This window comes from Podarcis melisellensis (genome assembly GCF_964234715.1).
Source record: "Podarcis melisellensis genome assembly, chromosome: 8".
NCBI classification, from domain to species: Eukaryota; Metazoa; Chordata; class Lepidosauria; order Squamata; family Lacertidae; genus Podarcis; species Podarcis melisellensis.
Window position 1 is genome coordinate 35,930,802 of NC_138540.1, and position 27,929 is coordinate 35,958,730.

The window sequence follows — 27,929 nt, forward strand, 5'->3', positions numbered from 1 at the left end:
AAACACTAGCATTAGCTCCAAATGTCTCCAAAGAATTGTGAAAGTATTTCATCAAAAGATTTATCTCCGGGTTTCTAAGGCTGTGCAGTGACCCCTGGGTGGAAGGCCGGGTGTGATGGATAACCCTTCACCATATCTTTATCATTCCCATCTAACCATTTACAGACGGGGTGGGGTGGGGAGGAGAAATTAAAAGGTTGATACTTGTTAAAGGCTGACACTTTTGTCATTTCAAGGTCCCTCAGCACTGATGGAGATGGCAAAATATAATACATTGAATATTATATGTGCATATATACTATATATACTGTGGCTGTGTGTGTGTATGTAATATCTATGCTCACCCACGCAATCTATCTAAAAATATGATGCTACATTATATTATATAAAAAAAATCACTTTCTACTTTTCTGTGGAAGAGTGGAATAAACATGAGAAAGAGAGAGAGAGGGAGAAGATTTGCAGCATTCAAAGTCAGGGGCCCTAAACTGCCCTGCAGCCCACAGAACCTGCAGCCTGGCAGCAGATGTAGCCACAGTGCAGTTGCATCCATTTCAAGTCAATGGAGCAGACTGGAACTTTAATGGATGCATTCTGTGGTGGTGACAATACCTGTTTCTGCTAGCCATATGCATCCACCATAGCCCATTCAAGAACAAAGAATCCACCATAGCCCATTCAAGAACAACACTCTCCCCTCTTGTGATTCCCAGCAACTGGCATTCAAAGGCATACTGCCTCCAATATAGCCACTGTGGCTAGTAGTCATGGGTGCCAACTCCCTGGGGCCCTGGGTGCCCAGGAACCCACAAAATTCCCCATGAAGGGGCCAGGCACCTAGAAATTTTGGTGCCAGGGCCATGCACGCTGCATGGCACCCACAGTCCCAGGCACCCTTGGTTCTGGGGTCAAGTCGGCACTCCTGCTAGTAGTCACTAACAGCTTTATCCTCCATAAATTTGTCTAACCCTCTTTTAGCGTCATCCCAATTGGTGGCCATCACTACCTCTTGTGGGAGTGAATTTCAGAGTTTAACTAGGCACTGTGTGAAGGTGTACTTTCTTCCCCAGGTAGGGGAAGGCTGGAGTTCAGTGATTACATATCTATATATACCTCAGGAAGTTACCACTTGGTAACTGCTCATCCCGAAACTTTAGGAGAGATGGGAAAAGGCTTCAGGGAAATATGGTCACAGTCTGTTCATCTTTATTGTTTCAACAGGCTTTATTTGCAGAACAAAAGCCTAACAACTGTTGTTCTTTGTAGATTTCTCACTGAAGGATTGGTCCATCAAAACAATCTTGTCATTTATAAGCTGTGGGATGGTCACAGACAACAAAATCCTGCCGTCTCTGCAGAATGATAATAACAAAGGCTACATCTGGCATAGTCTTACATTTATTCCAGAATTAACTATCCAAATTACTTCTAGGCAACTTATTGCAGACTGTAATTTATAGGTAAGCAAGAAGCATCAACATTTGTAATTGAGATGGTGTCTGTAATCCCAAATACATCACACTAGGTAATTGTCAGTTTTCTGTTGCTGAATTGATAGCATTATGTGGTGGCAAGTGGCTTACCCAGATAAAATGAAGAGATGCCTTTTATCATTTCTGGTTGTGGATATTTCTCCCACCCCCACACCTCATCTCACCATATGTTTCCAGTTTTATGAAGCTACATAAATGGTTCTCCCCTTTTTGAATCTTAAGGGAGAGGTTTGCTTCTTGAGTGGTCAGCTACTGACCATGTCTCAACAGTATGAGGAACCACAGGAAGGTGCGGATTTAAACGTGTCTGTATGCAGTTTTGACAAATACACGCCTTTTTGCAAGGATTTTTTTTCAGAATATAATGCATTTTTGTATGTTATTTCCACTAATATACACTCCCACCCCAGTATATGCATTTTTGTAAACATTCTGAGGTTGGTGAACTGTACCACAAAATTCAGACATGTGTGAATTTTGAAGGATGACTGTTCTTCTGTTCTCACTTTGTTTTAGAATTTGTGAATTTGAAAGATCAGGCTTTAAAAGCAGTCAGATTTGTCTCCTGTCCCTATGCTACCTGATGCTTTTGTAACCGATAGACACCTGTATTGGACTACAGACCTACTGCATGTAAAATGCATGCTCTGCCACTCAGCTGAGACCTGGCCATGTTTCAAATACGTCCTCTTCCAAAGCTGACTCACACTTGTTTCTTCATCACTTATCAATGGGCCATCAAGAGGTGACTTGCATGTGTGAATGTTCCATCACAGATGACTTACCACAGAAAAGAGCATAGGAACATAAGAAGAGCCTGCAGACAAAGGCAAAGCAACCTGCTCTGGTACCCGGAGTGGCGTGTGTCCCTGGGGGTGCCGCCGATAGGGGGCTGACATTTTGTCACCCTCCCTTTGGAATGGCACCCGGGGCACCCCCTTGCCCCCACCTTGGAACGCCCCTGCCTGCAGACTCAGGCCAATGGCCTATCTAGTCCAGCATCCTGTTTTCACAAAGGCTGACCAGATTCCTGTGGGAAATCTCAAGCAGGACCTGAGCACAAAAGCCCTCTCCCTTCCTGTGGTTTCCAGCAACTGGGATTCAGAAGCCTCTGTGGAGGCAGAGCATAAATTCATATTGCCTCATATCAGCTGAAATTCAATGTTTCAATGCCCCCCCCTCCCCACTGGAGCCCATAGGTGTCTATTCACTTTCAGTCATCTTGAAGGGTAGAGAAATTTACACCAACTCTCAGTGAGCATAATGCGAAACCAACCCTCAGTGAGAATAATGCAGGAAGGAAGGATTCAGAATCCAAAAGCTTTTTGTGAATGCTCCTTTAAGAGAAATAGCACCCTTGTGTTCTCTCAGTCAGCAAGGCAGTCGGATTTGCCCATATTCTTCATGTGTTGAAGCAAGTTTTTGAACCACAATTATGCATTCACTGTCAAGCAGATTGCACTTCTTGCAGGCTTTTTTCTTTAACTTAGCAAAAGTTTTTTTTTAATATTCAAATATTGTGAAAGGAATGTGGCAGCAATCAAGGTGAAAAAGCTCACACTCTGCTTTCATAAGTCACAGTGACACACATGCGCTTTTTGCTATCCAGATAATGTTACTGTATCACTTCATTACCCAATGGCACATTGGTAATAGTAGTCTCGGGGTTTCCCTCCCCCCACTTTGCATGCTTATTATTTCTGCTTAACAAAGGGAAACTTTGCATTTCACGAAGTTTCCCCATAATGAGAGAGTCAACATAAAGGACACATTGTGTTTGGGCTCTGGTCTGCTTCACTTATCAAATTCTCTCTGTGTTCCAGATAATTTTAACAAATGCACCAGTGTGTAACATGGAAAGAATTAAGCCTGCCTAATGCCTTTGACCCAGATATTGAGTTCCTATTGATAACAATGACAGTTCCATATGTGAAAGAAGCAAAAGAATATTAATAGATGGCAGCATTTGCCTGTCTTATTAGATGAGCCTGGGCTATGCTGGGTTTTGCAGCAGTGATTCAAATCTAAGCTTAACGGAGCAATCCTATGCAAAAGAATCTGGTGTAAATAAGCTGGTGTGTGCTACATGTGCTAGCATAGAGTTACACCAGACCCAAACCCTTTTCAGCAGCGGGGCTGCTCCTCTAAAATAGTGGTTTATCATGGGCTGTGAGGGTATGAAACCAAGCAGAATGACCTTGGGATCCAACTACAGTGGTACCTCGGGTTAAGAACTTAGTAATTCATTCTGGAGGTCCGTTCTTAACCTGAAACTGTTCTTAACCTGAGGTACCATTAATGGGGTTTCCCGCAGCCACTGCGCTGCCACCGCTGTGCAATTTTGGTTCTCATCCTGAAGCAAAGTTCTTAACCTGAGGTACTATTTCTGGGTTAATGGAGTCTGTAACCTGAAGCCTCTGAAACCTGAAGCATCTGTAACCCGAGGTACCACTGTAAAGCTCTTTCTCCTGGTCCTGCCCCCCCCGAAAAGCCCTTTCAGAGGTCTTGTACCAGCCTTGGCTCTGCCAGCTGGATGCTTTAGTTGAGATTCCTGCATTTCTGGGGGTTGGACTAGATGACCCTCAGAGTCCCTTCCAACTCTACAATTCTGTGGTTCTAAAGCTGACATTTCTTTGGCTGAGCCAGGGTTGGGGACTGAACTCTGGCTGAGCCCAACTGAGCTGGGAATCAGCTGGCTGAGCCAGAGAACCACTGCATCCTAAACTGCTCATCCCAGCCCATCTTGTCATAGGATTGCTCCCCAAGTCTCTGTGATTGCTAGAAGAGTCTTGTTAGAGTGTCTTTTTCATTCCTCTGCCTCACTTGTTCATCTTTAAATAGGCACTGGAATTACTGGCAGCCTTGTTTGTCTGTTGGGACAGCTTTGTGAATCAACGTCATAATTTGATTGCCAACAAAACGTTGACATTGCATTTGGGTAGGGGACATCAGCTTTTGTTTATAGGCAGAGAAATGTACTGCCACGGAGGCTTCTAGAATTAGCACACAAACACCTACACAGTGTGTCTCCCGCCAAATGCCTATGACCTTTTACCCCACTGCACTTTGGCCTCTTTGAATTGCCACCATACCCCTAGTTCTACCAAGAATTCTTCCATTTCAACAATCACAAACAGTTTTACCCTTATCCCTTAAGGCTGATTTATCCCAAAGTGGATAATTCAGTTGCTGTCAGCTTTCCCCCAGCAATCAGTATCAACATCTTGGTTCAAGGGAAGCCTGTCCCTATTGGGAGAGCGCTCCAGGCTATCTGCAGCTCCCAGATCTCCGAGCGTCCTCCGGTGAGCATGGCTCTGGAATAGGCATCCCCTTCTTCTCCAGGGCGCTCCAGCGACATAAACCAACTTGATTTATGCACACTAGCCTTCTCTCTTGACACAGCAAAAAGAAAGAGGCATCATAGTTCTAAACTACTATTTATTTACAGAATACTTACAGACAACAGCATTATGGCATCTGTTCTCTCCAGTTCCGAGTACAGTGGTACCTCGGGTTACATACGCTTCAGGTTACAGACTGCGCTAACCCAGAAATATTACCTCAGGTTAAGAACTTTGCTTCAGAAATCAGAAATCGCGCTCTAGCAGCATGGCAGCAGCAGGAGGCCCCATTAGCTAAAGTGGTGCTTCGGGTTAAGAACAGTTTCAGGTTAAGAATGGACCTCCAGAATGAATTAAGTACTTAACCTGAGATACCACTGTACAAACAGGACAGCGTAAAAGTAGTGAAAATACAGTTTCACAGACTTACACCAGAAGATAAGACAGTCTTCCTTACTCAGGCTCCACTCAGACAGGCGTGTGAAATATACCAATCATAAAATCAGCACTGGGGAGCTTGAAATCCTAATATCCCCTTCTGTTCACACAATGCATGCCCTCCAAGTGAGGCAAATGGGACACAACCTAGATGAGGACCCACTCCCTCTCATTCAGGCCCTGCCCCACAACATCCCGCGGATGGGCCCTTATACACCACCCCCCACTACCGTGCTGCTTCAAGAACCATGGCGACTTGGCTTTCCAGCTGACATAATTCTGGAAGCCGGAGCCTCTTCTGAAAAGTGGAAGAGGGCTGGGATGCACACAGGCACAAGGTGAGAGTGTGTCTTTTGGCCTCGGGCCACCTGACTCATGCCAGAGCATGGGACCAAAAAATGTGCATCTTTTGGTCACACGCTCTGGCATGACCAGAGCACGAGAGCCAAAATTGGACATTTGGGAATGGAATCAGAAGCTGGGTGGCTTCTGTAATTCTGGGATGTCCTGATAAAAATGGGGCAGTATGATAATGACCAGATAGCTCTTCACACAAGCCTTTTCTGTTATTGTGGATCATGGCCCTTCTTCTGCACCAACAGCTCCCTCTTTCCCTAATGGCTCCTCCCTATGCTAGACAGAATTCAACACAAAGTATAGCATGACTCAGACATCACAATTGCTCATAAAGGATGATAAGGCTGCCATGCGAAGTGAAAAGCCTGTATAAAATTATCTGTTGGAAATAATAATTCTGACACTGACATTTGCCCTTTAGATATATAGATATAAATAAAGGGTAAATTAATCACACTGGCTCAGTCAGTTTCGAGATTGCAGAGGCTTTAGTGGTACTGCTGCTGCTAGGAAAGTTTTGCTCCTAGGAGATGCTGGCGATAAGGGATTTAATTGGAAAAGTGTAATAAAGAATTAAATGTTCATGGATCCCTGCTCCCACCCCACCCCCACCCCCTTTCTCTTTTTGGCAAAAATACAAATGGTATATGAGATTCTTTGTCGGAGGAAGCTGAGGTGAACAGCCTGTTATTATTCCTTTTGAATACCGTATCATCTCTCTCTCTCTCTTTCTATTTTTTGGTGGCTATTGTTAATAAAAATTATGCTTGGATTCCTGCCTGAGAAATAATTTTAAAATAAATAGCTTCTTTGCAGATATTACTGAGATTGTGGGTCCAACTTGCTTCTGTTTCACAGGAGGTAGATAATGGGAAGGAAGGCACACTTAAAGGTCATTTCTTATATGGTAGTTATATGTCTTACAATGCCTGAATGATGTTTGCTAAAAAAAATGAAAGAAAGAGAGAAAGAGAAAGAAAGAAAGAGTCGCTGAACACTTACAACTCCTGGGAATGATATTTAGATGCTGACAAAGATACACCTATCTAGATAATGCAGCTGATATTACACACACACATACACACACACACACACCATAGAGTGCATTCAGCTGTGCCTCATGAATAACTGTGGAAGATTCATAAGGAACCATAGCTTTCAGAACTGACTTTCACCTAAAATTACAAAAGAGAGGAAGAACTGAATAGCTTTAATCCATGGGTGGAGGAGGAAGGTGGGGGTCTGTGTCTTTAACCCATTAACTGCTAAAAGAACCAGACATCCTAAAAAGCTGTGGGCAGAACATCTAACGGAGCAATCCTATGGAAGGCTCCTATGGAAGGATTAATCCATGGTAAAGATACCATCACGCCATCTGCCACACACATTCTGGCTCATACAGATGAGTTGAGCCTGGTTGATCTTAAACCAGCATAAGCTATGAAAAAGGGGTGTTCTGGAGGCATGGAATGGGCAGGGCTGAGGCTGGAACCTAAGCCTGTTCAGCTCAGTCAGGTGACTTGGCAACCTGATGTAAATTAAGCCAAAGGAGTCACTCAAATGCAATTTTAAAGGCTTGTCTTCCATCATGCCAGATTTAGGCTTGATCAGCCAGCAGTAGTCTTGTTCCTGAACAGAGTTTGGATCTGATACATTTTATGCTGGCTTAATTTATGGCACCTTGCTTTAGGCCAGTTTCTCATGTAAAGGATTGCTCCCTCAGGCTCAGAAATTAATAGGAAGCCAGCACTGCTGAGCCAAACAGACCTTGCTCAATGCTATCAGGAGGTAAGGAGGGAGGGTAACTTGCCAAAATATTTCATCTTTTGCTACCATCTCATAAATTGATCAGCAAAACAGTTAGCATTGTGAATCACAGAAGATTAATTGTCAAAGAAGATTATTATCAGTTTTATTTTTAAACAAATGAAAACTTTATTTTTAATCAAATAAAGTTATTTTTTTTTATGTATTCATTTCCCCTCTTGCTATCTTTCAGTTAGGAGCTAATGAGTCTAGCTGGGGAAAAAGGGGTCTCCAGTGACATACCTTAAGGCAAATGTTCCTAGCCAGGCACAGGACATACAGACATAGGCAGGAATCCTTTTCCAAGTGATTTCCCTCTACGAGTTGTTATTCATGTCCGGCCCTACCATTAGGGCAGCCTCAGGCGGCAGATTCTGAAGGGTTTGAAGTGTGGACGAACTAGTTCTCAAGTGCCATGGATGTGAGGCAGACCTTACAGAGACAGACTGGTGTAAAACCCTTGTCCAAAAGAAACTGAATGCTAAGAAAAGCTTCATGAATCAAATAAAATCAATTATCAATTAAGGAAGAATGAGCCTGGACTTTTTAAAAACAAAAATAAAGCCTAGGTGTGCTTTAAAATTTTAAAGAATCGTCCTCTCTTTCTCTGCCATTTTTCAGTTCAGAAAGCAAGAGCAAACTGATTGAGCTGAGATAATGAAATTATCTCAACCAGCAGGCCTTAAAATATATGCTGTTTTGAATAGCAAGGCCAAAATACATGTCCCTTTCATATACCCAATCATACACTCTGTAGACCAATAAGGGTGGACAGTTGATCATCAGGTTTTATAAAGCAGTATGCACAGATGATCATCTGAATTTGTGAAGCCCAGCACACAGCTGATTAGCCAACAGCTGGTACCTGCAGGCTCCTTTTTGGCCAAGCCACAACATTCCCTGCCTCACACCCAACACCACATGTGATGTCTTCCTGTACATTTCTACAGGATATTCCATTTCCCAGCAGATATTTGTTTGGCCTCCAAACAAATGACTCCACAGGAATCATTACATGTGAACTGAAAATGGTGTTGTTGTTGTTATTACCCAGTCTTTTGGATCACACTGAGTTTGGGTCGTTCTGCTTAGGGAAACAACACGTGAACTGAAACACAGGTATTCTTTGAAATTTGCACTTCTCCAAGTTCTGTGAAGTTGTTCTCCAACTGAATAGTGTATACACACATGTGTATATTAGAGGGCAGCTTGTCTAAAAAGCCATATATTAGTGAGAATAAGACATAAGATACATAATATCGGGGGAAATTGCATGCAAAAATGTGTGTATCAGGCAAAAACTGCACATAAAAACTGCCTCGGTCCAGTATACCTGAAGGAGGGTCTCCATCCCCATCATTCTGCCCGGACACTGAGGTCCAGTGCCGAGGGCCTTCCGGCGGTTCCCTCAATGTGAGGAGTGAAGTCCCAGTGGAATGCCCTCCCATCAGATGTCAAAGAAATAAACAACTATCTGACATTTAGAAGACACCTGAAGGCAGCCCTGTTTGGGGAGGTTTTAATGACAGATGTTTTAATGTATTTTTAATCTTTTGTTGGAAGCCATCCAGAGTGGCTGTGGAAACCCAGACAGATGTGTGGGGTATAAATAATAAATTATTGTTATTATTATTATTATTAGGATTTTTTTTGAAGAATCTCAAAACATAAAACCATAAGAAGAACCCTGCTGGATCAGGCCAATGGCCCATCTGGTCCAGCATCCTGTTCTCACAATGGCCAACCAGATGCCTGTGGGAAACTCACAAGTAAGATCAGCACCCTCCTCTCCTGTGGTATCTAGTATTCAGAAGCATTGCTGCCCTCAACTGTGGAGGCAAAGCATAGCCATCATGGCTAGTAGCCATCGATAGCTCTCTCCAGCATGAATTTGTCAATTTCTCAGTGTGTGGCCATCACTGCCTCCTAGTTCCATAATTTAACTATGTACTGGATGAAAGGGCTTCCTTTTATCTGCCCAAAATCTTCCACCAGGCTAAATGGAAGTGTGTAGCAGGCCCAGTGAGGATCATCACCTGGGGAGATGGGGCATGGCCTGGGGAGAACTCTGAAGGCCAGATAAGGAGGCCTGGAGGGCCACATCCAACCTTTGGTTCTCCACCATTGCCCTACACATACTCATTGAAAGCATGAAGCAGTTAAACAACTGCAAGGTGATGCTACCAAGATCCAGGAAGCTCTTTCCCATGCCACTTCCTGTTTCCCATTCTCGCAGCCTGCTACCTCTCCCAGCAAGCAATGTTTCTTGTTGATTCTAAAAGCCCTTCTGTATCTAACAGCACCGCAGGCGACTAGCTTAGAATACTGAACGCACAAAGCAGTGCGTAGCACAATCGGCGGAATCTGTCAATGTTAAACAAGCTGGCATTCCTGTCCTGCAAAGCCCTTCTGACTCAACGGTGCATATTTCAAGGCTGATTTCCATGTCAATTGCATTTTTTTGCTGCTATGTCCTTCTGGCAAAACAATACATTGAATCCATTCACTCATTTGCATCCTGTGAGTGCATTCCTTTTGTTGACGCTTTTCATCCGAGCTCTACCTTTCATCCCACCTCTTTCCCTTCAACACAGAAGCACTTGTTGCCGTCTTGTCTTCCTGTGATCTGTGGAACGTTTTAATATTCAGCAAACATACTTGCGGGGGCTTTGCTCCACTGATCACACTTTCACCTGAATGCAGCTAGCTTTAATATAAACATTTGTTTAATATTCTGTACATTTTTTGGAGTCTATTTTATCACATCAATGGGTTACTAGAAGTCATTTAATTTTAATAGGATCTGATTGGGCATAAAAGAAGCTACTTTTTCATTAAAATTTGCTTTAATATACATATATATTATAAAACTAATAAATGTGACTGATTTGAAAGAAAATTGTATGGACAAAAATCTACATCTGGGCATTTCATCAAGGTGGTTTTTTCATGAACCTTGGCTTTGGGTTTAAAATAAGAAAAAGATGAGGGTGCCGAAATGCCATCTGCACAAGCTGGATTATAGGCAACCTTTAAAAAGTGTTTAATTATCTGGCATTGTTGGGAATAAAAAAGGTCTATTTTTTATTAAAGCCATAAGGAAGCAAAATAGATACACAAGCATAGAAACAAGCCAATGAATAGCTGCTTAAGTAGAATAAACATAAAGGGGGTGAGGAGGAGGGAGAAAACATCTCCCAGCTGGAGGAGACAGCATAATATGATTTTACCCTGACTTTCATAAGAGTTTTAGCTTTCATCCCATCCTAGAAATACTTGTTGCTGTCTCTTCTTTCTTATGATCTGTGGAACATTTTATTCTCTGGCAATAAATTTGCTCTACTGGGAGGACCGGTGGAAAGAGCATGCTTTTAATTGACAAAACTGCAGAGGAAGAGTTAATTTTCCCCTCCCCTAGAACTGGGAGTATGATCAAGTTCAGTCTTCCCCTAAGGTTGCTATATACATGCAAGTTCTGGTTTATGAACATGTCCATTAGATGAGTATTCGCATAATGAGTCAATGATTTACTTTTACATAACAAGTTGAAGATTTACATTGATTGCTGTGGGGAAATTTCTAATGCATTCCTGACCTCGGAATTGGTGGGTCATATAGTAAGGTTTGGGCACCAATTCCTTGTATTCAAATAAGCAAAATTTCACACAGCAAGTGTTCATAAAGTGAGACCTGTGTGCGTATTTGTAATCTTCTATATATGGAGGTCATACCATGGCTACATCTAGGAATATGAGGCATATGGCATCTTGCAAGGCAGGGAAATCAAACTTTTCTAGCATCATATAATTATGGGAAATGACCTCAAGGATCATTTAGTCCAACCCCCCAGCAGTGCATCTGTGACAGGTCGCCATTCAATCTCTGCTTAAAAACCTCCAATGATTCCACCACCTTCTGAGGTAGCTCATTCCATGGTCAAACAGCTCTTAAGGTAAAGGTAAAGGTACCCCTGCCCGTACGGGCCAGTCTTGACAGACTCTGGGGTTGTGCGCCCATCTCACTTAAGAGGCCAGGGGCCAGCGCTGTCCAGAGACACTTCCGGGTCACGTGGCCAGCGTGACATCGCTGCTCTGGCGAGCCAGAGCCGCACACGGAAACGCCGTTTACCTTCCCGCTGGTAAGCGGTCCCTATTTATCTACTTGCACCCAGAGGTGCTTTCGAACTGCTAGGTTGGCAGGCGCTGGGACCGAGCAGCGGGAGCGCACCCCGCCGCAGGGATTCGAACCGCCGACCTTTCGATCGGCAAGTCCTAGGCGCTGAGGCTTTAACCCACAGCGCCACCTGCGTCCCCCAAACAGCTCTTACCACCAGATAATTCTCCCTAATGTTAAGCTGGAATCTCTTTTCTGGTAATTTGAATCCCTTGGTTCGGGTCCTACCCCTAGAAACAGCAGAAAACAACCTTGCTCCATTGTCCATGTGAGAAGCCTTTAGATAGTTGAAGATGGCTGACTAGATATTTTAAAACTGTGCTGATTTTCGTCAAATTTGACCCAACAGTTCCTGAGATCAAGAACCATATTTTCATTTGAATTTGGATACTGTTGCATGCCATTTTGTACCAAGGTGGCAAACTGTACTTTTCAAAATGTTTTGGTTTCTTAGAGTTCCCAAGCAATTCTGAGCATGAGGCTGCTAGTAAATAATAAAACAGAGCAGTGCATTTATTAATAATATTTACGTAACCTGCAAAGGCTGATCTAAAGCAGAGTGCAGATCAGCATATGCCAAACTGAAGTAGATTGGCAAGGATTTCTGACTCACAAATTCTTATCAATGGCTACAAGAACGTGATTCCTTCCTTGACATAAAGTAAAAGGGAGTAACCAAGAGTGGATTTTGTCTGCAGCAGGACAGTGAGTTCAGGTACTCAAAACGAGCTTCTAAGTGTATTCTTCAATTTTATGTAGTAGTGGCTGGTCCCCATTGCAACTGGCTGGGAAGAAGGCATGGAGTCCAACAGTAGGTGGCAGCAGAGCCAATGCCAGGCAAAGCCAAGGAATTCTACTTTTGTCCTCATTCTCCTTCCTGTTGAGTTCTACAAAGGCAACACTGAGACCAAGGATGGGGCTGAGTGGATAGCTAGGGTTGCTACCTTCTGAACTGGATGCCCGTAAGGAGGTGGGGGTTGGCTGAGAGCAGACTGAGGTTGATGAGACAACAGTGTCCCATTTGCCCCAATGGACCAATCCCCACTGATTCTATGCACATTCTGTTTGAACCTGTCTGCAGTTGGTGGATCTCAGGTTCTTGTTATTAAAAAAAAAGAAAAAGGAGATCTGCCCACACTCGAGCTAGAGTGATTCATCCCCCTCCCCCTTACCTCAGCTCAACAGGAACAAATGAGAAACTCATCAGATTCATAAAACAAACAAGAAAGAATGGATTTTCCATTCATTACTCATTAGTTTGAATTCCCATTTGTTTTCATAACTAAAACAAATGACATGAAAGGGGCTCATTAATTTTAAAAATGAATTCACACCCCTAGGAACCTGTCTTGTGGTGCATTGCTTGAGCTCTGTTCCTTCTGGGTTTCAGCACAGCTGCACTGGCTTGACAGATTCCCACCTGTCTGCATCTCACACGCTTTCAGTTCACTTCAGTTTTTGGGAACCCTGAACAATCCACGTATTTCTTTTGATGATGGTGGTGGTGATGGTGATGATTTCAGTTTATATATTGCCTATTGTCAAAAGATCCCAGGGCGATGTGCCACATTTAAAACACATTGCAGAGCACCAATAATAAAAACAGAATAAAAAGCATAGTAACAGATAGCATAAAGATGAAGTGATCATAATAACAACAACCCCCACCCCTAACATCAACAGGCCATAGATTATTTAATAGCCAACAGCCTGGGGAATGCTTTTGCCTGGTGTCTAAAGACGTATAATGGTGACACCAGGCAAGCCTCTCTGGGGAGAGCATTCCACAGTTGGGGAGCCACCACAGAAAAGGCCCGTTCCCTTGTTGCCACCCTCCGAAACTCTCTGGGAGAGGAGATATAGAGAAGGGGCTCAGATGACAAGCGCAGGGTCTGGGTCAGTTTGTGTAGGGAGATTGATGCTGATCCCTGAAAATCAAGCCTTGTGGAAGAGTGTGGACAGTTATACCTTGCCCAAAAAAGAGAACTTCCACCATCCAAAATGGCAAACATTTACATACAGTGATGCATGCAAATCAACGCAAATTTAGAAATGATTGCTGTAATTTAAGTAGAAATGCAGTACATCTCACTGGCGTGGGGAAGATCCCAGGTGACTTGCTGATTCTGCTGCTGTTCATAGATACCTTTAACTCTCACTTTTAATGGTTCTTTAACCTTAAGCCAGACCAGGCAGCCTTCAGACAATGGGCCATCCTCTTGCAGCCCTTCAAGACAGAGCATTGGCCACTACTGAGTGTGGTGCAGTGGTTAGAGTGTCAAACTAGGATTTGGGAGACCAAGGTTCAAATCCCCACTCAGCCCTGGAGCTCACTGAGTGATCTTGGGCCAGCCACTCACTCTCAGCCTAACCTGTGTCACAGGGTTGCTGGAAGAATAAAACAGGGAGGAGAACGATGTATGCTGCCTCAAGCTCCTTGGAGAAAAGGTGGGATATAAATAAAGTGAAGTAAAATAAAATAAAATAAATAAAATAAAATAAAATAAAATAAAATATTTACATCACATCACGTCTTATATTATCTTTATATTAAGTATTCTGTATTGCATAAATTTATATGGGACGCGGGTGGCACTGTGGGTTAAACCACAGAGCCTAGGGCTTGCCGATCAGAAGGTTGGCGGTTCGACTCCCCGCGACGGGATGAGCTCCCATTGTTTGGTCCCAGCTCCTGCCAACCTAGCACTTCGAAAGCACGTCGAAGTGCAAGTAGATAAATAGGTACCGCTCCAGCAGGAAAGTAAATGGTGTTTCCGTGCACTGCTCTGGTTCACCAGAGGTGGCTTAGTCATGCTGGCCACATGACCTGGAAGCTGTACACAGGCTCCCTTGGCCAATAAAGCGAGATGAGCGCCGTAACCCCAGAGTCGGCCACGACTGGACCTAATGGTCAGGGGTCCCTTTACCTTTACCTATATGTATATGACAATTAAATATTTATATTAGAATTAAATATAGTTCCACCGTCCCTCAGACCATGTGGTGGGCCGGACTATATTTTTTTGGGGATAAATGAATGAATTCCAATGCCCCACAAATAACCCAGAGATGCATTTTAAATAAAAGGACACATTCTACACATGTGAAAACACATTGATTCCCGGACTGCCTGGGCTGGATTGAGAAGGCGATTGGGCTGCATCCAGCCCCCGGGCCTTAGGTTGCCTACCCATGGCCTACTCCATCCATTTCCCTCCCACCTTCGGCTGCTGGCAACCCACACTACACCACTGGTCACAGCAATGATAAAACAGTTTTTTTAAAAAAAAACAACAACCCAAAACTTAAATCAGGTTGAAGACATTCTAAAAAACAATTTATGAGTACCTAATCCATCTCTAAAGCAGGGGTGGCTGATTGCTCTGTTGGAGGCAGTGATGCTTCTGAATATCACTTGCTGGAAAATGCAGGTGGAGAGACTGCTTGGGGGGCTTCCCATAGGCATCTGGTTAGCCACTTTAAGAACAGGCTGGTGGACTAAATGGATATCTGACTTGATCCAGCAGGCTCTTATGGTCCACGGTCGACTCCTGATTGGAAACCCCCCATGCTAAAGTAGCTGTTTCAAACATGCAAATCTCCATCCATATGCGGCACGTCCCAAATCCACTCTGAGTAGAGAAGGGCCCTTTTAATATATATCCTTTAGAAGTTTACTTTCCTAATTAATTCACTTAGCTGTTTCTTTCCATATGTGTGGCACTTGGAGAACGCATTACTGATTTTCACCCAAGACGAAAGCCCTGGCTGCTTTCCACAGAACATTAGAGCTAATTCTGAAGGAGGAAGCCACATCATGTGTAATCTGATTGTTTTCTCAATTTGACACAGTGCTGATGCGATTCTGGTTCTTAAACATTCCAACTTGGCATCCCAGGTCTATGTAGGACTTCATAATATGCAATCCTCATATAAATTGATCACTTATTATTGCATCTGATACAATGCAAGTAAGAAGAGAAAAGACAAATATAGCATTCCATTTTCAGTACAAGGCAGAGAGTGAAATTTGCTTCTGTGTAAGTGCTATTGAAATGAATGGGAATTACTATGGTATGGATGCTATTCATTTCACTAGCACTGGGAAAGGGAAGTTCCTGGTGGATTCTTCCAGGTTCTGTTAATACAGGCATGAGGAACCTGTGGCCCTGCAGATGTTGCTAAACTTCAATCAACCCCAGCTAGAATGGCTAGGGATGATGGGAGTTGTAGTTCAGCAACATCTGGAAGGCCAAAGGTCCTCCAGGCCTGTGTTAGTACTACTGGCACTCCGAGATTCACTGGCCCAACATAAATATTTCTCCTGGTTATGTGCCGCTGACAAATTCAAAATGGTTACTTTCAGTTAGGCATCTCAGAGGAATCCGGCTTATGATGAGTGGTAGCTTCCAAATCAGCATTGACTGATATTGGTTCTCGCGGGATCTTTCCTAGCCCTATCGGGAAATCCTAAAGATAGAATCTATAACACTTGGCTTACAAATCATGCATTCTGCTGTTGTGCTATGGGCTCTCTTTTTGCAACCCTTCTCCTCATGCACATTTGACATTGCAGTGCTTTTGAGATGTCCCATTTGCTGTACAGTGGTACCTCTGGTTACAAACTTAATTCGCTCCGGAGGTCTGTTCTTAACCTGAAACTTTTCTTAACCTGAGGTACCACTTTAGCTAATGGGGCCTCCCACCGCCACCGTGGTACCACTGCATGATTTCTGTTCTCATCCTGAGGTAGAGTTCTTAACCTGAGGTACTATTTCCGGGTTGGCGGAGTCTGTAACCCAAGGTGTTTGTAACCTAAGGTACCACTGTACTTCCAAAAAGAAGGCAGTTCTGCAAGCACAAAAGATTGTGGTGCATCAGCAGCTGGATTTGGTCCAAACTTTCATTGGCCACAATGTCAAATTTTGCAGTGTGAACCTTCCATGGAGCTGTCCTGCAGCCAAAACAAAACATACTGTATAGCCTAAGGACAGGAAATCTGTGCCCCTTTAGATGCTGCTGGACACAAATTTTCCTCAGCTCGGGCCAGCATGGCCAGTTGTCAGGGTAGCCCTTCAGACTGCCAAAGCTTACTTGAACTGAACCGAACCCTGATGTCCACCTCTGATGTTCCTGATAAGGACCCAGACACTGAGAAAGGCAAGGTAGAGAGTATAGGACAGGGGTTACTACTGCTCTGAAGGGTTTTTGGAATCTGTGACCATACTATCTGGGGAACCAGGAGTGGAGCAGCAGTCCGGAGCTCATATCAAGCACACACCTCCAATAAATCTTAAAATGATGGTCTTGCTATAAGTTTCTGCTCCCTCTTGAGCTTATTACCTCTGTGGAGCCAAGGAACCACATGTCATTTAATGTGCTCCTTGCTCAGGACATTGCCACAATCTGAAATATTTATTTCCCCTGGATGAGTTTTACAAGGAAGAAAATACAATATTGATAGGCAGGATTCCTTTGCAAATCACACATGGAGTTATATTGAAACCTGTATTGCATATGCAGATATCTTGAAACCAGTTTGTAAAATTTGTTTTTAATTTGAGTTGTATGGTTGGCACCTTTGCATATGTTTTTGTGGTCCTTTATACATCCCTTAAACAAAATTGGGAAAGTCTCATGGGGGAGATTTATAGCCCCCCCTTTTTTGCCAGTTTTAAGGATCTCCCTGCCCATTGGCCCAATTTCTTCCACTTTATGCAAGGAATTTGTATCAGCACAAAACTGAGGGAGAAGTGGATGTAACATGCTCTTAATTCTGAATACAAACCATTTGCAACCCCCATTTTGTGTATTGGTTACATAAATTATGATGCAGAGCGAATTGAATCTCTCCAAGCCGTCACTAGTAGCCTGTGATGGAAATCTTCAATAGATTAACTATTGTAAGTGTCCCTTCCCAACCTGTGTTGTTCCATTTCAATGCTTTAAGGCTTCCCCCCTCCCTATTCATCTTGTGGTGCTTTATGAGTCTTTGCCTAGACTTTTGACCATCTGCCAAATGGTCCCTTAACCATTGCAACAGAGAATATTTCACTCTCCCATTGAACTCCTTGTTTCTTTGGCGTTTAGCTTGACTTGCAAACCCCTGAAAAGAAGGGGAAAATATTTAAGTCAAAGAGGCTAATGAATTCCAAAAACGTTCTTGCACTAAATTTCTATGTTCTTTACATGTGGAGCTTAGGCATCATTATGTAATGTGACATTATTCCCCTCAACTCCATTCTTTATTTGTCCACTCTCTGAGAATATTGCATTCAGAGACTAGCTTCAAATGGGAATTTTCCCATGTCAAAGTAACCTTCCTTCTTGCCCTCGGAAAATCAAGAGTTCGTGATTCCAGTGCAAAATAAATTAATCTGTATGTGTGCTGTTCACTTTCATGAAGAACAGGATGAAACAATTGCACCCTCAGTTGGAGGTTTCCTAGAATGGAGATTTATACTTGGCTACTGCAGAATATTAAGCTGAACTGCTCCCCAACCCAAGAATTGTTACTGGTCTTGTCAAAACTCTTTTGACTTAACAATGGATTTCCCCAAGCATTTTGCTTGAGGAAGAATCTTGGCAGCTGTGAAAATCACCCCATTTGATAAATTTCTGGGGGTTCTAAAAAGATGGGGGAGGCAAATCTTTAGCTTATTAAGAGTGAGGGCAAGAACATAGCATTTCCCCTGAATTGGCTTCATTATATAGCCATGCAGCCAAATCTGTTTGGATATATAGCAGTTGTGTTTCTGGCACTATACAAAATTGGCTACATTTGTATTCTCTGGAAGATGGAGTTTTGTTCTGTTTTTAAAGTGGCTGATGAGCGAGCAGTGAGCAGCCTTTTAGACAACAGCTACAGCAACAAAAAGGAAAGCAAGTGAGATAATGTTCCTGGAGCTTTCCCTGAAAGTTACCTTGCCTCTAACAAATGGACAGCATGGTCTTGTTGAAGACTTTTCTATGTGAGCAGTGATTTGATGGCTGAAGGCTAGGCAGGGCAGCAAATCCTGCTGAGCTGTGAAGCATCAGGTCCCAAAGAAATATGAAAGAGTGAGTGCAGATGCTTCAGTGAAAAGGAAAGAGAGGAAGTAAAAAAGATGACGTCCACTTATGGTGGGAAAGAAAAAAGTACTTGCAGTCCAAGCCCTGTTGTTCATGGCTGACTTGTATTTCTGTACATCTGATGTATTGACATATGAAATCAGGTTCCAGCATTGAATGTTGATGTTTTCTCTTTCCTTTGTCGTAGACATACATTATGTGATTCCCCCCCCCCAATATTGCAGTAGTCCAAATATTGCTATGCCTGGCATGAAGAGATAAATGGTACAGGTTTCTCCATTGTTGACTTATTGTCTGATGGGCCACAATCAGCAGAAACAATGTGAGCGGTTTGGACTCAGCATTCTTGTTTGGACCTTCAAACAGTGACAATAAAAACAGCTTGGGTTCATAGACAATCTGTTGCTGAACTATTGTAGAAATTTACAATAGAAAACTCTGCTGCCAGTCAGTTTAGACAGTACTGAACTAGATGGGCAGTATTCCTGTATTCCTAGTGAATAGGAAAACCATGGTATTAAAAGATCAAAAGCTGCCAGATCCAATATCAGGCTATGGGTGGCATCATGTGGCATGGTGGTTACAGTGTTGGACTAGGACCTGGGAGATGCGAGTTCAAATCCCCACTTCCTGGCTGACCTGGGCCAGTCACTGCCTCTCGGTTTGGCCTACCTCACAGAGTTGTTGTGGGCATTACATGAGGAGGGGAGAACCATGTGCAGCACCTTGAGCTCCTTAGAGAAAAAGGTGGGATGCAAATGCAATGTTATGTGAGGCAAGGCATACTGATGTTGAATTTTCTCCATGATCTTCCCAGAAAGCATTTGGCAATGCCGCTTGTAATCTTTTCATACCCATATTTAATGCCTGGTGTAAAATTGTCAATGTGATTGCTAGTTAAAAAAAAAGAAGTAGGTAATATGAGCATCAATTTACATGATTGCATCTACTCATCATGTAACAGAGCACCTAATTTTTGTCTTAGTTGCCCACATTAGTCTGAGAAAGTGTATGTAGAGAATAAACTATTCCTTAAAAAAATTACAGACTCTTTTCCAAAATTTTAAGCAGAATGTATAAATTGGGGTGATGAAATATATTTTATTCCTCTGATCTTTTTTTTAAAACATAAAACAAACAAACAGTAGTCTTCTTTCCGGTGTTAGGGATGACCACTGAAAAGGTCAGGTTGATAATAATACATTAGAATCCATTAAGCATGAGCAGTGAGGGAGTTATTAAATTCCAGGTTTTGGGTAGGGGGGGGATCATTTAAAAACATAATGGCATTGAAGCATAGCAAAGTGAGCTGAGGGAATCTTTTTGTTTGGGTATCCTAATAGAATATAATGGCCACTTTTGAGCCATTATAGTCCATCAATTTAGCAAGTTTCATGTGCTGAATATCCTTTACTGAGAAAATTCACCAAACTCTCATGATGCTGAGTATAACACCATATCAAGTTTGGGAGCTGAGGAAAGGATTCCACTATTGTTGTTGCTATTACTACTACTACTACTACTACTACTGTTAACAATAACATTGGGTTGTATCTAGGGTAGTGCTAAGTAATGTAGCCCATAAGGCCGATATTTACTTACTTACTTACTTACTTACTTACTTATACATACATAGATACAAACTTTATTGAATTTTTTAAAAAACCGTTTACCAAACATAAGGTGTCATCCAAGACAAGGCGAGGATTTATGCTCACCCAATAGAACCCCTCAGCTCCACCTGCATCACTCTAAATTGGTTCTATGTGTTCCCCCAACCCTTTGGAGCAGGTTTCAGGAATCTGGATCTGCCCCTCATAAGTTTCTGGAATGCTTAACAGTAGTACATGAAGAAGTAAACTTAAAAATATTCATACAGTCAGTTGAAGCCATACTCCTATTATCTGAATTAGTCAGAGTGAGGATATATGGGCTGATGTTGTCTATACAATGATGTTCTGGCCTATGGTATGTATTGAAGTGGAATTATTGTTATGCCCATTACTGAAGGGGCCAGTGTCATGTATGCAAGTATGCGAACTGACCACAAGACTGGTAAGATCCAGTTAAAGAGGAAACTAACAGCTGAATGTCAAAATGAAAAACAACTCCGTAAAACTTACAAGGAAGGTTCTTACACGTACAGTAAAAAATTGGTTGAGTAAGTGTTTTCAAAGACTGTGGTTGGATGAGAGATTGTAAAATACTGGGGCAGCAGCAGGTTGTTGGGTAGAGCATGAACAGCTAAGGTGACATATACTTGTCTATATCATATGTGTTCTAATGGAAATACTCCGACAGACTTTTTGGTCTCTGTCCAGTAATGCATTACTGAATAAAGTCTGGAAATTTGGTGTGAGCTGAGCTTCCATACTTGAACCTTGAAGGAGAATTTCCCCTAGAGTATGTGAAGGAGGCTAAACTTTTGGCCCAAGCCGGTGTTTTAAATAAAATTCTGGCAAGTTATAATGATCACGTTGCTATTTAACAACAACAACAACATTCTGGATACTACCCTCTCTCCTCTTATTTAAAGCTAAGTTACAAAGCATTGGACAAATAGTCATGGATAATAAAATCAAAATGCTGACTGATCCCTAACTTTAGCTAGGGCAGTTGTGGTGGTAGTAATATTCTGGCCCCTGTAAATTAGAGATATAAAGCATGCTTTAAGTAGAACCAATATGTGTCGAGATATTCCCCACTTTCCATGCCCTTTCAGTCCCGTTAATTTTCCATTACAGCATGTCAGCATTGAATTGATATATAGGCATCTCCAACTGCTAAGGTACACTGTGTACACATTTATTAAGATTAATTAAAAAGTAACAAATTGTAAAGTAATAACATTAACAATGAGTGGGAAAAGTGTAGACATTTTGACAGTCTCTCTCTCTCTCTTTTTGAATTTCATTAAAAGATGGTAGCGACAAAAACCCAGGAGACTCTTTCTACTTTACTAAAGAAATAGGTCACAGATTCAATTACAGTCACTGAAGCATGGACTCAATCTATCATGGCAAATTAAGTACATTTTAGCAACCTACTTTCCTTTAAAAATTTTATAGACACTTTCAGTGGAAGAAGAAAGAAGAGTATAGAAAAAAAGAAATTGCAAACCGAAAAGGTCTCCCCCACTCTTTTTTCTTCCTGTTGTTGCTGAATGTTTGGTATGTTTTGCTACATGCATAAGACAAAAAGAACATCGTAATAGTATACGAGAAAGACAAATGTTTTTAAAAACCTGACTCTTTTTGTGGAGTTTTGCTTTTGAATGGAAGCATATTGCATTTTAAATCTACATATTATACCAAGTTGGGGCTTGGCTCTAAAATGAACAGAGCCAAACAGTTATATGTCCAAGGATGTCATACTCAGAGAAGACCCATTAAAAGTGATAGACTTAAGTAACTTAAATCCAATTATTTTGACAGGTCTACTCTGAGTAATATTGGGCATCGCCCAAAATCTGGAGCGTGACAAATAAATTGCAAATGAAGTAATAGATATAGGCAGGGCAGGATAGCAGAGGCTTTGGTTCAGATTTAAAATGTCCAGAACTATTAATTAAACATTGTTTCTTGAGGCTTTACTGTGATTGTTGAAAATTGTATCCTGCAGCTCAACAACTACTATGGGGGAAAATCTCAAAAATAGCTCTAGAACTCTAGAACTCAATCCTAATAAAAGGTCAACAACACCCATGTTCACTTCATCACATCTGACCCTCTTTGAAGAAAGTTTGGACACCCCTGCTATAGAGGCAACGACTAATTTATACACGGAAGTGGCTGGAAAAGGGGATGGAAAAGGGTGGAATGGGGTGGGGGCTTAATGGCACGGGGTGGGCTCATGCAAACTTCATCATTGCACACGATGGCCTGGAACACAACCCCCCCACAAATCGGGGCTTGCACACACCCCTTTCTCTATACACATGGGGGGAGAGAAGATTTGTAAGAGACTGTGTGTGTGTTGTGGGCTGGGGGGGGGGATTCTGTTCCAGGAAGCTGAATGAATGAGAGAATGAAGATGAGTACACACCCCTACAGCCCGCAGAAGTGGTTTAGCTGAATGAAAATATTGGACTGATGAAAAGCCTTTCCACCCTTTGCCTATAGCGGAATTGATTTTATTTTGACAACAGGAATTTATAAACATTCCCTTTCAGCAAAGTTGTCTGGCAGCCATGTTTGCAGCATTACTTCCACCATAACAACACAGCAGCCAAGGGGAAAAAAAAACACAAGGGGAGGAGGGGAGGAGAAACTGACAAATGAGACCTAATCTATTTCCTCTCCAAACTTAATGCTTCGTTTTGCTAAAGTGCCCCCAGGAGATGAGTGCACTTTGGAATATGAGGGTATTCTCTGGCCTTTAGCAAGTTAGATGTATATTAGTTTTTATATTTAACCTTTGCACCTGGAAGAAGCGTTTGAAGAAGCTTCTTAACCTTAGCAACAGCACAGTTTCTGTTTCAGGAATGTCTCTCCTAGTCTGGTCCTGTGTAACTAACGTAGAAGGACTGCTTCTTAGCCAGCAGAAAAAAATCCGTGAGAAAAGCAACCATAGATTTAGAGATGTTTTCTTGTTCAAACACTTTCCAAGGCCTTTACATGGACCACTGGAGCCTATATTCTATAACCAAAATGGGACGCTCCAGATGTTGTCATCTAAAACTCCCATCATCCCTGACCACTGACCATGCTGAGTTGGGCTGATGGGTGTTATGGTCCACAACATCTGGAGGGCACCATTACAGCTATTATCTTCCTTATCCACTACGCTTCTCAGGATTGGCCCTGTAAAGACCAAGGTGAAGGAGCCTGCTTCAGATGGCACTGTGAAGGTGGCAGTCAAAAAGATGAAGGAAATAATTGGTGTATACTGCAGCAAGACCGCTTAATGTGTTGGCCCATGGGTTTAGGATAGCATTGGGGTTTTAGGTAGCAACATGACTTGTGTTGGCCCTGGTGTAACTCAAACTGGAGCTCTACCTCCAGTACATTTAAGTTCTGCTCTACAAGAAGTCATCTGCGATCACCTGGAGTAGCTGGGCTTGTCACTTCCACATATTAATCCCCATAATTCTGTTCTCTTTCCACATTAATTGTAAATTTTTACTTTTTAAAAACCACTCATCTATTTTAATTCATATAAGGTACCCAACTGTTGCTGTCTGGTGGTAGTATTAACTATGTCTGTGATTGGCAGTGATGAAAGTGGTGATTGCCACAAACTTGGATGTCTTTAAAGAGAATTAAACCAATCAATGAGGATCAGCAATGGCTATGTTGTGCTTCCATAGTCAGAAGCAATAATGGTTCTGAATACTAGTTGATGGAAACCATTGAGTGCTACTGAGCTCAGGTATTGGTTGCAAGCTACTGATGGGAATCTGGTTGGTTACTGTGATTGGACTTTGGCCTGATCCTGTAAACTCTTCTTTTTTCTTTTTTAAATATGTATTTACATCTACATTTTCTCTCAAAATACATATTTAATGTGTACCTGCTCTTGAAATAGGCATATAAATAAGTATTTTGATGGGTTTTAGCTGCTGACAATTGCACTACGACATTCTGCTGAGGTTTGGATCAATTCATTTCATATCTGTACATGCTTAGGAATAACAATGATACCAATTTTTGCTTGTGGTTTTCTGAACCCAACCCCATGTCTCTTCTGTAATGCAGGCTGACACAGAATAGACGGATTTTACTGAACCGGTTTAGTGTCCTGGAAAACGATCCTTGGCTGAGGAAGCTCTGGCAGAAAACATGTCTTGCGTAAGCACTGAAGCTGCTCCTACTGTAACTCAGCCTCTGATGCATTGCAGCGCTGCACTTTGAGAAGTCATCTGCTACTTTTCCATGTGGAAGAGCTCCTGGAGTAGGCACTAGCTCTTAGTTATTATGAATGGAGCCTTGATAAAGTGGCAGGAAATATACAGATAAGGGAAAAGACAAGGTTCTTTGTCTTGTGACATTTTTCAAGTTGAAAAAGGTGCTACTGGCTAGCTAATAGGAGGGCAAGGAAGAATGAAGAGGAAAGCATCTTTTAAATACTAAGGGATACTGAACTAGGAATCCCAGAGGTAACAATTTCTCCTGTGGGCAAGGTTCTTGAGCTGGTGGTGGCAGACCAGAGCCAGTCACTCTTGGAGGGAACAGATTTTCTAGATCCTTTTTAATTGGGTTTTAGGCTTTGTATTGGCATAGAGACTGCTTTGGTCACCCTGTATAGCAGCAGCAGCAGCAACAACAACAACGTTGGGAGAGAGAGAGGGAAAATGTGACCCTGTTAATTCTCCTTGATGTCTCAGACACAGGTGCCAGGAGACCATGGGCTGATCTGAGTGCTGGTTGTGTGCTGTGACTGGGCTATAGAGAAGGAGGCAGACCCATTTCTCTCTAGAATATATTGGGGGTGGGAAAGCAACTGTACTACTCAGTGGAGGCTGGTCTATTAGGACAAATTGGGTGCTGCCCACCAACGTCAGTCTCCCCTGAGACTCCCCTGCTGCCTTATAGCGAGTCCTGGGGGTGGTACCACTTGTCAGTTTCCTCCCCCTTAGTCTCAGTGTTGCCCTTCCAGAACTCAGCAAGGAGGGGGATGGAGTCGAAACTGGAATTAGTTGGATCTGCCTGCCATCAGCTCTGGCACCACCTACTGTTTAGGCTCCCTGCCTTCCATCCAAGCAGTCTTGATGGGCATCGTCCATCCCTGATACTACTTTGCAGCCTTGGTTTTCACCCATTGGATTAGCCTGAAGAGTTGATACATCCTGAGAAAGATGGTGAGAAAGATGGACCATATTTTAAACAGTAAGAATATAATGGGAACCGTCAGTGCAGCTGAAAGGTCCACTCCCTTGGGCTTGGAATGCTCACTCAGTTGAGCAGGATACATGTTTATAAGCTATTATAACAGATCTGAAAAAAGATGTTGGCTTTCTACACTGTCAAGTTTTTCAAACTGCATGTGAACACAATATATATTTAAATATGCTGAGATCACTGCTCATGTAAAGGAAGGCAATGCCCAAGAATATTTTTTGCGAAGGGCATATTTTTTATGCTAGCAGGTTAACAATGTTTTTAAAATCTATATGTCAAACAAATAATTAAGACAACCAACGAGCAAACATCTGTTTTTCTGAAAGCCTCCCAAGAGCTTAGCTAATTAGAATCAGGGAGGAAAGTGAAGACTCTTTGATACTAGGTGAGGGAAAGATCTTCCACAACAAAAAGAAAAGCACATCTCGCTGTTCGACAAAAAATGCACCCCCATCAGAAAGTCAAGGAAATATTCAAAGTAAATAATATTACACATCGTGAATCGATGGAAACATAAAGTCTTCACGTCATGCTGAAATAATTGACTGGGCTCTCACCTCTGGTAGTCTGAGAATGAATTAAGCTCCAATAACATGGCTTTGCTGCCTCAGCTAAGTTTGCACTGAGCTCCATAAATAACCATGCACTTTAGCAAATGTATTCATTTGACAATTTATCACATGCACACATCATTGAGAATTGTGGAATATGGACTCAGATAGTAGCAAAATCAAAAGTATATTGACTGGCAAGTAACAAAATGAAAATTCATCACAATAGTGTTTACATAGGACTTCAAGCACTTCAAAAATGTTATTCTGTTAACCCTTAAAATCTTGCACATGTAAGATCTGCCACTATAATCTTCATTATCCCTCAGTTACCCCCTTAGCAGCTGAGATCTTTGGCTGCCCTTCCTTTTACAGATCATGTAAAAGGGTCCTTTTACATGATCCTTACAGATCCTGGGTCCAAATGCAGACTTCCAGGCCACTAACTCTTGGGACTTTCCTCAGACTTCCTTCAGCTTCCTGACTTGATGGAGTCAAAACAGAAAACGGAACCCGATGCAGATTGGTATCTGTGTTCAATGTACTCCACAATCAACAGAATGGCCAGATTAGTTCCCTCTGCCAAAGTATTCTGTACTGTCTGCAAAATCAAGTTGCTAGCCAATGAAGCTTTCTCAGAGAGCTTTTAGGTACTTTATTTCAGACTCAGTCCATGAGTGACCTGGTCAATTTGAAAGGCCTGGATTATTACATTAGCAGTAGTTCTCTGGACTGGCTCACTAACTGGATCTCAGCTGAAGTTCTTTCTCTGTTTTTTGTGTGAGGCAGTGTAGCATGCCTCCAAGAAAGCAAAAACACACACAACTGTTTTCATTGATGAAATATTGGGCAATGAGTGTGTTGAGAGGGTGCATTCCATAGCTTTGAGGGAGAAGGTCAAATTCCTTGTAAGATCGCCAAACAGCAAGAGAACTGCTATGAACCTCACCCACATTTTTGCTGCCAAACCCTAGTGCCAATGTTGAGAGGCTCATAAGTACAAGTGTTGTGTTCAAAAGTGAAAACAGGGCCTGACTTTCCCTGGAAGCATCAAACCTCTATCTTTAGTTCTGTTATAGTATGCCATCATTTGCTGAGTGGGACTCCAGATCAGCTGTTCTGCATTTGCTGCAGAAGAAGGGATGGAGGATGTGAGATTGACCTAATGGGCCAAAAAAGGCGGGTACTTTAAGGATATTTGGTAAGGATGTGTGGTAAGCTTTATATGACCAAACATGAAGGTGAAGTAGAGGAGGTTGGTCAAAAAGAAGAATGTATTTTAATATGGTTTGCACGGTTAAAGTCTGGAAACTGCATATGTTCTACCCTTACATGATTTGTGAGCATACTGTCCTTGACATTGCCTGTCATTTAAATGCTTTTTAAACACATGACATCTAACATGCCTAGTCCACCCAACATTTTCCAACTGCACTGAGAGCTGTATCAATCACCTCTCCAGATATTTTGAAATGGACCATTGTTTTGATTTCCCCTGGATATTTTAGCAATAATCAATTGTGCTACCTTCTCAATGAGAAACCATTGACCTTACAAAGAAGGGGGTAGGTGTCTCACAGGTCCCATCTGCACATTGCAAAAGAGTGTGGAAAGGGTTTCAGGGCCATATGAGCTATGCTCCCCCAGCAATCATGTTCTCCTCATGTATACTTGTCCAAAATGCACAAGAAGGAATCCTGGATGCATATAAATGCAAATACAGTGTCCTTTCTTGCACAGACTGGTATGCACATACAACTCCTTCCTCCATACTTTGAACCTATGTATGTGGCAAGAGTGGAGGGCTGCCTTAAAAAACACCCCAAGATGCTTTTGTACACAGCTGGAAAAACAATGATC

The 27,929-nt window shown here is 42.3% G+C and overlaps 1 long non-coding RNA gene across 1 annotated transcript in view; it reads left to right on the forward strand.

Annotated features, from left to right (window-relative positions):
- Positions 1-27,929, forward strand: part of LOC309377186 — a 976,085-nt gene that overhangs the window by 296,129 nt on the left and 652,027 nt on the right. The window lies entirely within an intron of this gene.